Source organism: Podarcis melisellensis (assembly GCF_964234715.1).
Source record: "Podarcis melisellensis genome assembly, chromosome: 14".
Taxonomy (NCBI): domain Eukaryota; kingdom Metazoa; phylum Chordata; class Lepidosauria; order Squamata; family Lacertidae; genus Podarcis; species Podarcis melisellensis.
Genome location: NC_138546.1, coordinates 34,584,675 through 34,594,732, shown reverse-complemented (window position 1 = coordinate 34,594,732; position 10,058 = coordinate 34,584,675). Strand labels below are relative to the sequence as shown.

Below are 10,058 nucleotides of genomic sequence, written 5' to 3'. Positions count from 1 at the left end.
GCTCATCTGACTTTACTGGCCAAGGGAGCCAGCGTACAGCTTCCGGGTCATGTGGCCAGCATGACTAAGCCGCTTCTGGCAAACCAGAGCAGCACACAGAAACGCCGTTTACCTTCCCGCCGGAGCGGTACCTATTTATCTACTTGCACTTTGACGTGCTTTCAAACTGCTAGGTTGGCAGGAGCAGGGACCAATCAATGGGAGCTCACCCCATCGCGGGGATTCGAACCGCCGACCTTCTGATCGGCATGTCCTAGGCTCTGTGGTTTAACCCACAGCACCACCGGCGTCCCTATATTCTTCTGTATAAAGGTCAAATTAACCTTAGTTGCTCCACCCACTTTTGCTTCTGGCCCCACCCACCACTAACATGTGGACCCTGGAAGGGAATGTGGCCCTCAAGGTGAAAAATATTTCCCATCCTGCTCTAGGTATTATTTATGATGTACATTCCTTTCTTCTTTTTGAAAGCTCTGCACCTCATGTGGAGCTCCCTGTGATCTCCCGCCTAGGTACTGACCAAAGGTCTGCAGTTGCTTAGCCTCAATTATGCTACAGCTTAGGATGCAGCAGTCTGTTCCCATCATTTGTTGAGCAACTGACCTCCGCAAAGCCTCCTCTACTCTTTGCTACCCTTGTTAGGAAGACAGCTTCATGTGGTGGGGAGGGGAAAGCTGCGTGCTGAGTTTATGGAAAGGGGCAGAGAGGGAGGGAAGAGCCTTAACTGAATGGTATCTGAAAGAAACCATCTCGGCCGTTCCTCGACAGTGACTTGCCCTGAGGAGTTATTGGGAAAAATCCTGCGTAAATGGAACATGAATGTTTTATGAATTCAGCCCCGGTGAAGTAAATTAAAGGGTCATTAATGGGCTCATTTACAGTGCTTGGCACTTAGAGCTGAATTATGAAAACCAGCACGCAGTGTTAAAACCAAATAGACTATTAGGCAGAGATATTTTTCCATATAGAAATACCCCCTTGTAACAACATCCAGGCTCCTTTTCTATGTCCATAAATAGCATGAGACAATCATGGTTTCCTAATGATACAACCATGGTTTCCTAAACTTTCCCATCATGATGTAGGTGTAGGACATGAATACTGAACCATGGTTTTATTTATTTCTTTATCACATTGATGTCCTGCCTTTCTTCAAAGAGGCCAAGGCAGTTCTTTCTGTCCTTCCCTTTTTCTCCCCACAACAACCCTGTGAAGTAGGCTTGGCTGAGAGATATTGATCAGCCCTGGTTCACTTGGCCAGCTTCATGGCCAAGTGCGGTTTGGAATCTGGATCACCCAAGTCCTAAGCTCACACCCCAACCATTATTCCACACTGAATAGGGACTGGACACAAATCAAGATATGAAATTGATTTATTAGAAGGATGTGTGTGTTGAAAATTGTAATTTGTCTTAACCATTGTTAAGCATAGAACCTCCATAGAGGAAACTATGGTCAATCTCCTTTCTCCATTTTGTGAACCTTTCTTCTCCCATATGACAAGCAGATTTTGGTGTTGTCACCCTGGAACGCATCCTCTGGGGGAAAGACTTGAACTGGCAAGTTAAATAGTAGTTTTAGGGTATAGAATCTAAACCAAAGTTAAGGCAGAAAACCATGGCAACAATTTCTTCTACCTCTTCAGGCAACGCGGACTTAAGGCCTCATCTGCGCTATACATTTAAGGCAGTATCATACCACTTTAAACAGGCATGGCTTCCATCAAGGAGTTCTGGGAACTATGGTTTGTTAAGAGTGCTGAGAGTTGTAAAGAGACCCCTATTCCCCCCCCCCCCATATAGAGCTACAATTTGCAGAGTGGTTTAAAGTTCCTAGGATTCTTTGGAGGAATCCATGACTAACAAAGTGGTATAATACTGCTTTAAATTTATAGTACAGGTAGGACCTAGGTTTAAGTCTTCCTTTCCCCCTTCTCCAGCCTCTTCTCGTTCCTCTCATTTTTTAATTTTAATGCTCGCTTCAGAGGTGCCTTGTTACAGCACAAATCTCAGTTACTAGCTATCTTGAGCGCAGCTAAATTGATCTCATTTTCCCCTTCCCCCTTCTTCTGCTCAAGACTGCCTCAGGTGAGTACTGCTGACCAAGAAAGAGGTCCTTCATCTCTTCTCAAAAGTGCAACTTCCCTCAAGCAGGGCAGTAACTGAAGGAGCAACACCAGATCTGTGGCTGTTTTTGAAGAGCAGTTCTGTACATTCAAGCAAAGGCCAAGTTGTGTGTGAGACTAGGGATGCACTAATCTCTCCATTTGGGTTGCTTTCAGTTTTCTTCTTAAACCACATTTCCACATCGGTTTGTGGAACACACACACACACACACACACACACACACACAGAGAGAGAGAGAGAGAGAGAGACACCCAGCATTTTAGTGTACACTTCTCCAAAGGAGTGTCCCAGGGGCAGAGGGAGAGGCCTGGAAGAGCACCTTCATCCCACGGAGCTATGTTTTCTCATCATTGTTTGCACCCAGAAAAGTCATACCTGTCAACTCCCCTGGAAGAAAACAGGACATTCCAGTTTTTCTCACCAGAGGACAGGGGCCAAAATGGCTACCACAATCTCACATGATTCTGGGCTGCACTCTTCTGGGGCATGGTGCCTGAAAACATGTGTTTTGGGGTGCCATGCAAGATTGCTGCCCCAAAAAGGCATTTTATATGAGGCAGCAATCATGAACGGTGCCCCCAAACACATGTTTTTGGGTGCTGTGCCTGAAAAAGCACTTTTTGGAGGGCCGTGTTTTCGCACGGGTCATGTGACTCTAGCCAGGAGTGCAGACCCAGAAGATGGCGTCCCCGATTTGGGCTGCGTCATGTTGGAAGGTGTGAGATGTTCCTCTAAACTCTTCCACCGTCGCCAACCTTCTCCAGTCGCTCCCAAAGGCAAGATGAGGATTGATATGTTATGATGGCATATCATAAGGCCATCCATTAAGTGTCAGTAGCAAAGTTAATGGAATCGCTCCCCTCCCTGCTTTGCATCACATTCGCTACCAGATCTGCCATTTGCACTTGTGTTCGGCAGCAAAGAGAGAAGAAGGGTAAAATCCATTACGATTATAAATGGCAGAAACACCCAACGATGTTTCCATCTCCCTGTCGCTCGTGTCGGCCTCCTAAGAGGGAGCCCCTGCGCCTCTTCTCTTCCCTTTCAATTACCTCTTGATGAGGAACCCCCTGTGGCTACAGAACGGAGGTGACGGGATATAAATACACATTTAATATCCTTATAATTGTTGCCATGAATAGATGCCAATTAATAGGTTCTTCTGGAGAGGCGGTTGGGTCTGAGGGAGACTCAGAACCCAGGCTGAGCATGTTGCTTCGGTCGGAAGGAACCTGACTTCAAAAGGTCTGCAAATCTCCTGCCAAGGAGGAAGGAAAATGGTAAGACAGCAGGCGGTCTGTGCCTCTATGCAGAACTGGCTTATTCAGATAATGTCCATTCTGTGGAGGGGTTTTTGTGTGTGTGTGTGTGGGCAGGGGGAGCCTAGCTTAAAAACAAAGCAAAGCTCTGGCCTGTGCCAGCCCTTTGACAACTGTTCAACGTCAGTCATTTACCCTCGCTAGATTCAACGTGCTGCCATCTGCCTTATTGCAGGGCAGATTCGAGGGTAAACCATACATGGAATGAGTCTGCCCCTGCGGCTTGATGGAGGTAGAAACTGTCTCTCATGCCTTGTTATGCTGCCGTTTCTACGGGGATATACGCTTGGTATTTATTAGGCCTGCTATGCAAAAATCTCCAAATGAATCGGAATTTCTATGTCTAAAATCCCTGGTCGAGGACAAGGATCCTGAGTTCACCTTAAGGGTAGCCAAATTCTGTGCGTTTCCCATAAAACTTAGGGAATAAGCTGTGCTATCATAATGATTAAGGTCTTAAATGATAATTTTAGGTTATATGTTAGTGACTAAGTTTTAATTTATATTTTTTTTAACTGTTGCTATATTTGTAGTGTCCCTGTTATAAAGGTAAAGGACCCCTGACCATTAGGTCCAGTCGTGACCGACTCTGGGGTTGTGGCGCTCGTCTCACTTTATTAGCCGAGGGAGCCGGCGTTTGTCCGCAAACAGCTTCCAGGTCATGTGGCCAGCATGACTAAGCCACTTCTGGCGAACCAGAGCAGCACACAGAAACACCGTTTACCTTCCTGCTGGAGCGGTACCTATTTATCTACTTGCACTTTGACGTGCTTTTGAACTGCTAGGTTGGCAGGAGCAGGGACCGAGCAATGGGAGCTCACCCCGTCGCGGGGATTCGAACCGCTGACCATCTGATCGGCAAGTCCTAGGCTCTTTGGTTTAACCCACAGCGCCACCCATGTCCTCGGCCCTGTTATACCTAATTGCAAATTCAAATGTATCCCTATCGTGTTTTATGACTTCCTTGAACTGTTCAATGTACATGGGAACCTTTTTAGTTTAGAGAAAACTTAACAAGAGGTGACATGTTAGAAGTTTGGATAGAGAAAAGTAGCATGGATGGAGAAGGTGGATAGAAAAAATAGTTCTTCTCCCTCTTCCATAACACTTTAATTTGTGGACACCCCCTGAAGCCAGATGTTGGAAGGTTCAGGGTAGGCAAGACAAGACTCTGCACACAGTGCATTGTTCAACCACGGACTTTGCTCCCACAGGAGATAGTGATGGGCACTTGCATGGCTTTAAAAGAGGATTAGACAAGTTCATGGAGGATATAGAAGGGTAGGAGAGCCGAAAATAACACCAATGTATTTCACATCTGGCAACTAATTCTCCCTTTTGGGTAGACGAGTTTGAAAAGCCTGAGACGCAAATTTTCATGGCCCTCTATATTAGCTCGTTTACCAGAAGTCATGTATTTAGTGCTAACTCTGGCAGAGTACACTCAATTCTGACCAAACTAAACTTATTAGAGCAAAATATACACCAGGAGGCTTAGTTCGGTCAGAATCGAGTCTACACTTCCAGAGTTAATGCTACAGACATTATTTTTGTTAAATGAGCCACCATAGCCACTAGAGGACCGTGAAAATGTGTGTCCCAGGCTTTTTAGATTCGCCTACCCATGTACTATTTGAAACCAAAGGGGGGCATTGGTTTCCAGGTGCGACCCTCCCCCCCAATTCTCCCAACATAGTATTGGGAAGAGGGATTGATTGTTAAGCCACTCTGGAAATTGTAGTTCTGTGAGAGGAATAAGGGTCGCCTAGTTATTCTCAGTACCCTTAACAAACTACACTTCTTTGGGGAAAGCTATGTTTAAAGTGGTATAATACTGCTTTAAATGTATAGTGCAGATGGGTCCAGAGGGGAAAAGAAGAAGAAGGTATGTGGAATCAGGGGTAAACAGTGAAAGACTATGCAATAGTCTCAATACCAGGTGCTTTGGCTTGGATACAGGCTTAGATGCAGGAGGGCATGGGTATATTTTAAACAATAGCAATCAAGCATGGTACCCGTGTACTATCTGAAATGAAAGGGGTGTATTGGTTACCAGATGTGATTCTTTTTCCAGCTCTCCTGCCCCACTAATAAGGCTATTACAGTGGTACCTCGGGTTACAGATGCTTCAGGTTACAGACGCTTCAGGTTACAGACTCCGCTAACTCAGAAATAGTACCTCAGGTTAAGAACTTTGCTTCAGGATGAGAAAAGAAATCATGTGGCAGCGGTGCGGCGGCAGTGGGAGGCCCCATTAGCTAAGTGGTACCTCAGGTTAAGGGACACGGGTGGCGCTGTGGTTTAAACCACAGAGCCTAGGACTTGCCAATCAGAAGCTCGGTGGTTTGAATCCCCGTGACGGGGTGAGCTCCCGTTGTTCAGTCTCTGCTCCTGCCATCCTAGCAGTTCGAAAGCACGTCAAAGTGCAAGTAGATAAATAGGTACCACTCTGGCGGGAAGGTAAATGGTGTTTCCGTATGCTGCTCTGGTTCGCCAGAAGCGGCTTAGTCATGCTGGCCACATGACCCGGAAGCTGTACGCCGGTTCCCTTGGCCAATAAAGCGAGATGAGCGCTGCAGCCCCAGAGTCAGCCACGACTAGACCTAATGGTCAGGGGTCCCTTTACCTTTACCTCAGGTTAAGAACAGTTTCAGGTTAAGAACGGACCTCCAGAACGAATTAAGTTCTTAACCTGAGGTACCACTGTAGTGACAACTAACCATGACGACTGTGTTCTACAGCCACTGTTGGGATCATATGCCACCGAATATATTGCGGGAAACCTCAGGAGGGGAGAACACCATTGAGCTCGGGTCCTGCTTACAAGCTTTTCATGGACATCTGGCTGGCTCCTGGCCTCATCCATCAGATTCTTCTTATTTTCTTAAATCCCACAGGTGAAGGTTCTTTCTCACACCAGAGGAATGACACATCCTAGCCTGGCGAATATGCTCAAGGAGGGCGCAGAGCTGGGCTGGTGAGAGATATGGCTCAGGACAATGTGTGGTGGAGGCCGAGCTGCAAGGGCCACATTTAGACCCCGGTCTTGAGGCTCCCCATCCCTTGTTTGAACATCTGTGCTCTTGACAGGCAAAACAGGTGTAGATTTCTCCAGCCCAAGAATGCAATCAGTGGGATGCTTTCATCTTCTCACTTGCTAATTTCTTCTAGATCAAAGCTTGGCTGTTGCTCATGCTTTAATACAAAACAGCTGTATTTATATATCATTCGTTATATGTAGTTTACGGCTGTGGGCCAACCAGTCATTCATTAGGTGCATCTGCACTTAATAATCTAAGGTAGGGGTCAGCCTAAGGTAGATCTGGACAGGCCCATGTAGAGCAGTGGCATGAGGTAAAATTATTTGTAGGGGAATAGTTAGGGCCAGAGGTACCAGCTTGCGAGGGCAATGGGGGGGTGTAGCGTGTGGCATCGTGATGTAGTGTAAGACAACGTGATGTCTTAATGTCACATGCATGAGCATTGTGCATCCCTCCCTAAGCCAGGCAGTACCTTCCTGAGTTTTGGGAAGGAGTTGCCAGGCATCCAACAGGATGCTGGAGCCTTCTTGCCTCCTTCCCCAAGCTGGGTGGGTTTTGGGAAGGTGGAGACAGGGTTCTTGGACTCATCAGAGCATCAAGCCTCCCTCCTTAAGCTGGGGAGAAGCTTCCTGGGCTTTGGGAGGGAGGTGCCAGATGTTAATACAGTGGTACCTCGGGTTACATACACTTCAGGTTACATAGGCTTCAGGTTACAGACTCTGCTAACCCAGAAATATTACCTTGGGTTAAGAACTTTGCGTCAGGATGAGAACAGAAATCGTGCTCCAGTGGCACAGCAGCAGCAGAAGGCCCCATTAGCTAAAGTGGTGCTTCAGGTTAAGAATAGTTTCAGGTTAAGAACGGACCTCCGGAACGAATTAATTACTTAACCCGAGGTACCACTGTACTTTAATACCTTCACTTACCAGGAGCATTTAGGGGACTAGCCTAGTCCCCCAGTTCACTGACTGCTGGTGTAGAGCTTTTCTGGGGCTCAGGTGGGAGTCTCTAGTAAGCTGGGAGGCACGGGTTATTCTTGGCACGACAGTGTAAGTCCAGCAGGCTCCTGGCAGTCCCCCACCAGTGTAGCTCTCCAAAGCCTTGGGCAAGTGTACCTGGTCAAGTGTACCTTCCCTCCACTGGCCTGGATCTACCCCAGTTAAACGGAAAGGATTTCAGATTCCCAATTGTTTAGAAATAAAAGCAGCAGCATGTTCCCTCCCTGCCCTCAGTTATTTTGAAACAAAGACACCTTGAGATAACCAGGGATCCGTTTTTTGTATGGAAATTCCATGCGTTCTCTTCAGCTCTGGTACTTAAAACAGATTCCCAGAATTCTCTTGTTTTAAGAGTATCTATTTTGCACCAGGCTATGGTTGGTAGATCTCGAAGTTCTAGTGAAAAACAAAGTAGATCCTGCAAGTCTGCTCACCCCTGATCTAGAGCAGTCAGATGATGATCGTTTTCTATATCTTTGAGCATCACCCTGATTTGTTTGATTCTAGTACTTTATCAAATTTGGTGTTCTCTCTCTTAAATATCTCAATTTCTAATCAGTCTATTCAGGGAAGTGCTGATTTGCAGGTACTGAAATCTAGGTGGAGCTATCTTCATTTTCTCCGGTAAGTTTCCCCCCCCACCATTGCACGCTTATTTTACAGTAGTATAAATATGTTTGTACATGTTACTTGGGTGGAGAATTGATTGCAAAATTGGGAGAAGTGCAAATTCTGGAGATGGCTGCCTTTTGCTTTGCGTATTGCTTGGAAACTGAGAATTTGGTAGATTTGCCTTTAAATATGAACTGAATAAAATGTTTGTATTATCTTTACCTACTACCTATTCCTTAGACTGTGCCCTTTGACCATGCCCTTCTACAGCCTTTTCTGCGTCTCCATCCTCTGAAACTTAGCTCAGGGCTGTTACCAAAAGTTCTGATAAATAAGAGATTCCCTAGCGATTGGTCCTGACGGGCGAGGGGGTAGAAAAGCGAGAGCTACCAGCTATAGAGGTTTTCAATTTGCTTTATTAACGCGTGTGGGAATGTCAACGCCTGGATCTTTATAGGCATCTTAGTTGATCCTTGGCAGGCTTACTGTAGTTTTATTTTGCAGCTGAGAGATTCCCCCTCGGCCTGACAGCTTTCCTTTCTCAGAATGGAGAGAGCTTGTAAGAAGGGTGCATTAGAGAGGTCTGCCAAGCACCACTTATGGGGAGTGGGTCAGAGAGATTTTTCAAGAGCTCTCAGCTTAGAAATTGCTGCCACTTTATAGCTGACGCTTTCTTACACTGTCTCTGCCTGTTTCTCCCCTCTCCCCCCTCTCTTTTAACCCATGGCCTGGTAAGAAGGGATTCATTGTCTAGGAACCCCCAGGGGACTGATTGCGTGCCCCTGGTGCGAAGGAGAATGAGGAGAATGCTTCATGCAGATTTACCCAGGGGGTAGGGCAGGTTTCTGCATTTGAAGGGGAGGGGGGAAAGAAAAGAGTCAAGGCGGTAATATGCGCCCACCCCCTCATATTGCAATCAGAGCAAATTGCAGGAATGTATGCAAATTGGTGCCCATTAGCATGAGATTGCTTAATTTGCAAGATTTTGTCTGATAGGGGGTGGGCGAGAAAGAAAGAAGTTGGCTGCTGAAGAATGTGGAGTCTTTCAGAGAGTGCTCATGTGCTCTACTTTACAGAGGACAGTCCTCTGTTTGAAAGTGTCCTCTGAGTGCTGTCCAGTCTGAGCCTGGTTTAAAAGATCAAAAACCATCAAGGAAGGAGAGCAGCAGGGGCCTTGAGGTTTCCCCATCAACTTTTAGCAATGCCCAGACTACACCGATGGAACGGCTGGAGGTCAGCAAGACAGGAAGCAGATCTCGGTTGTCAGTGAAGTTAACTCTCCCCCCCCCCCAGGGAAACAAACACACAACTTGGCCTAGTGGTCTCAGCAATACTTCCCAGCAGGTCTTGCCCCTACGGAGCAGTTGCCAGGAGGACTGAATGTCCCTGCCTTCCACCCTTTCTAAGACTGCTCCTCTCCTAGATGTCTTCCAAGCCAACGATATCTGCATACCTCTGACCTCTGTTCTGCTCTTCTCATTACTCTGCAAGTTCTTGAAGTCCAGTGGGGAGGGGAGCTTGTCACAGCAGGAGGGGGAGACCCCCTGGATCCTTCAGCAGCCTTTTGACCCCCTCCCTCTGCTTCAGCCTCAGAGTCTGAACTGCTGTCTGTCACAGGCTCCACCTGCTCACTAAACCCTGCTGCCCCTTTGGCACCCGGCGCCTCCTCCCAGTCCTCTCCTCGGTGTCTCACCCCCAATCCCTTGGTTCTGAGCCTTCCTCCTCTGGGGTTTCCCTTGAGGATTTACCGGCTAGTGCCTTCCATCTTCATTTAGTCAGATCCTGACAACAGACTGAGGAGACACCCTCAACTTGGCTGTTCACAGTCCTGCCCCCTATCTCCAGTGAGATGTATTGCATTGCTGTTTGAATGGCGGCGATTGCTTCCAAGTGTGTGCCGAGGCATATAAATTACCACATGTAAGTTGCTGGGGACCTCTTTTTAGGCCCCCCATCAGAAAG

The 10,058-nt window shown here is 47.0% G+C and overlaps 1 long non-coding RNA gene across 2 annotated transcripts; it reads left to right on the top strand.

Moving 5' to 3' along the window:
- Positions 1-6,948: 6,948 nt before the first annotated feature.
- Positions 6,949-9,771, top strand: LOC309356180. 2 transcript variants are annotated; one of them, XR_014162688.1, is made up of 3 exons: positions 6,949-7,034; positions 8,044-8,108; positions 9,173-9,771. It is a non-coding gene; the product is annotated as an uncharacterized lncRNA (long non-coding RNA). The 2 variants fall into 2 exon arrangements; XR_014162689.1 differs by having other exon boundaries at positions 9,093-9,771.
- The last annotated feature ends 287 nt before the right edge of the window (positions 9,772-10,058 follow it).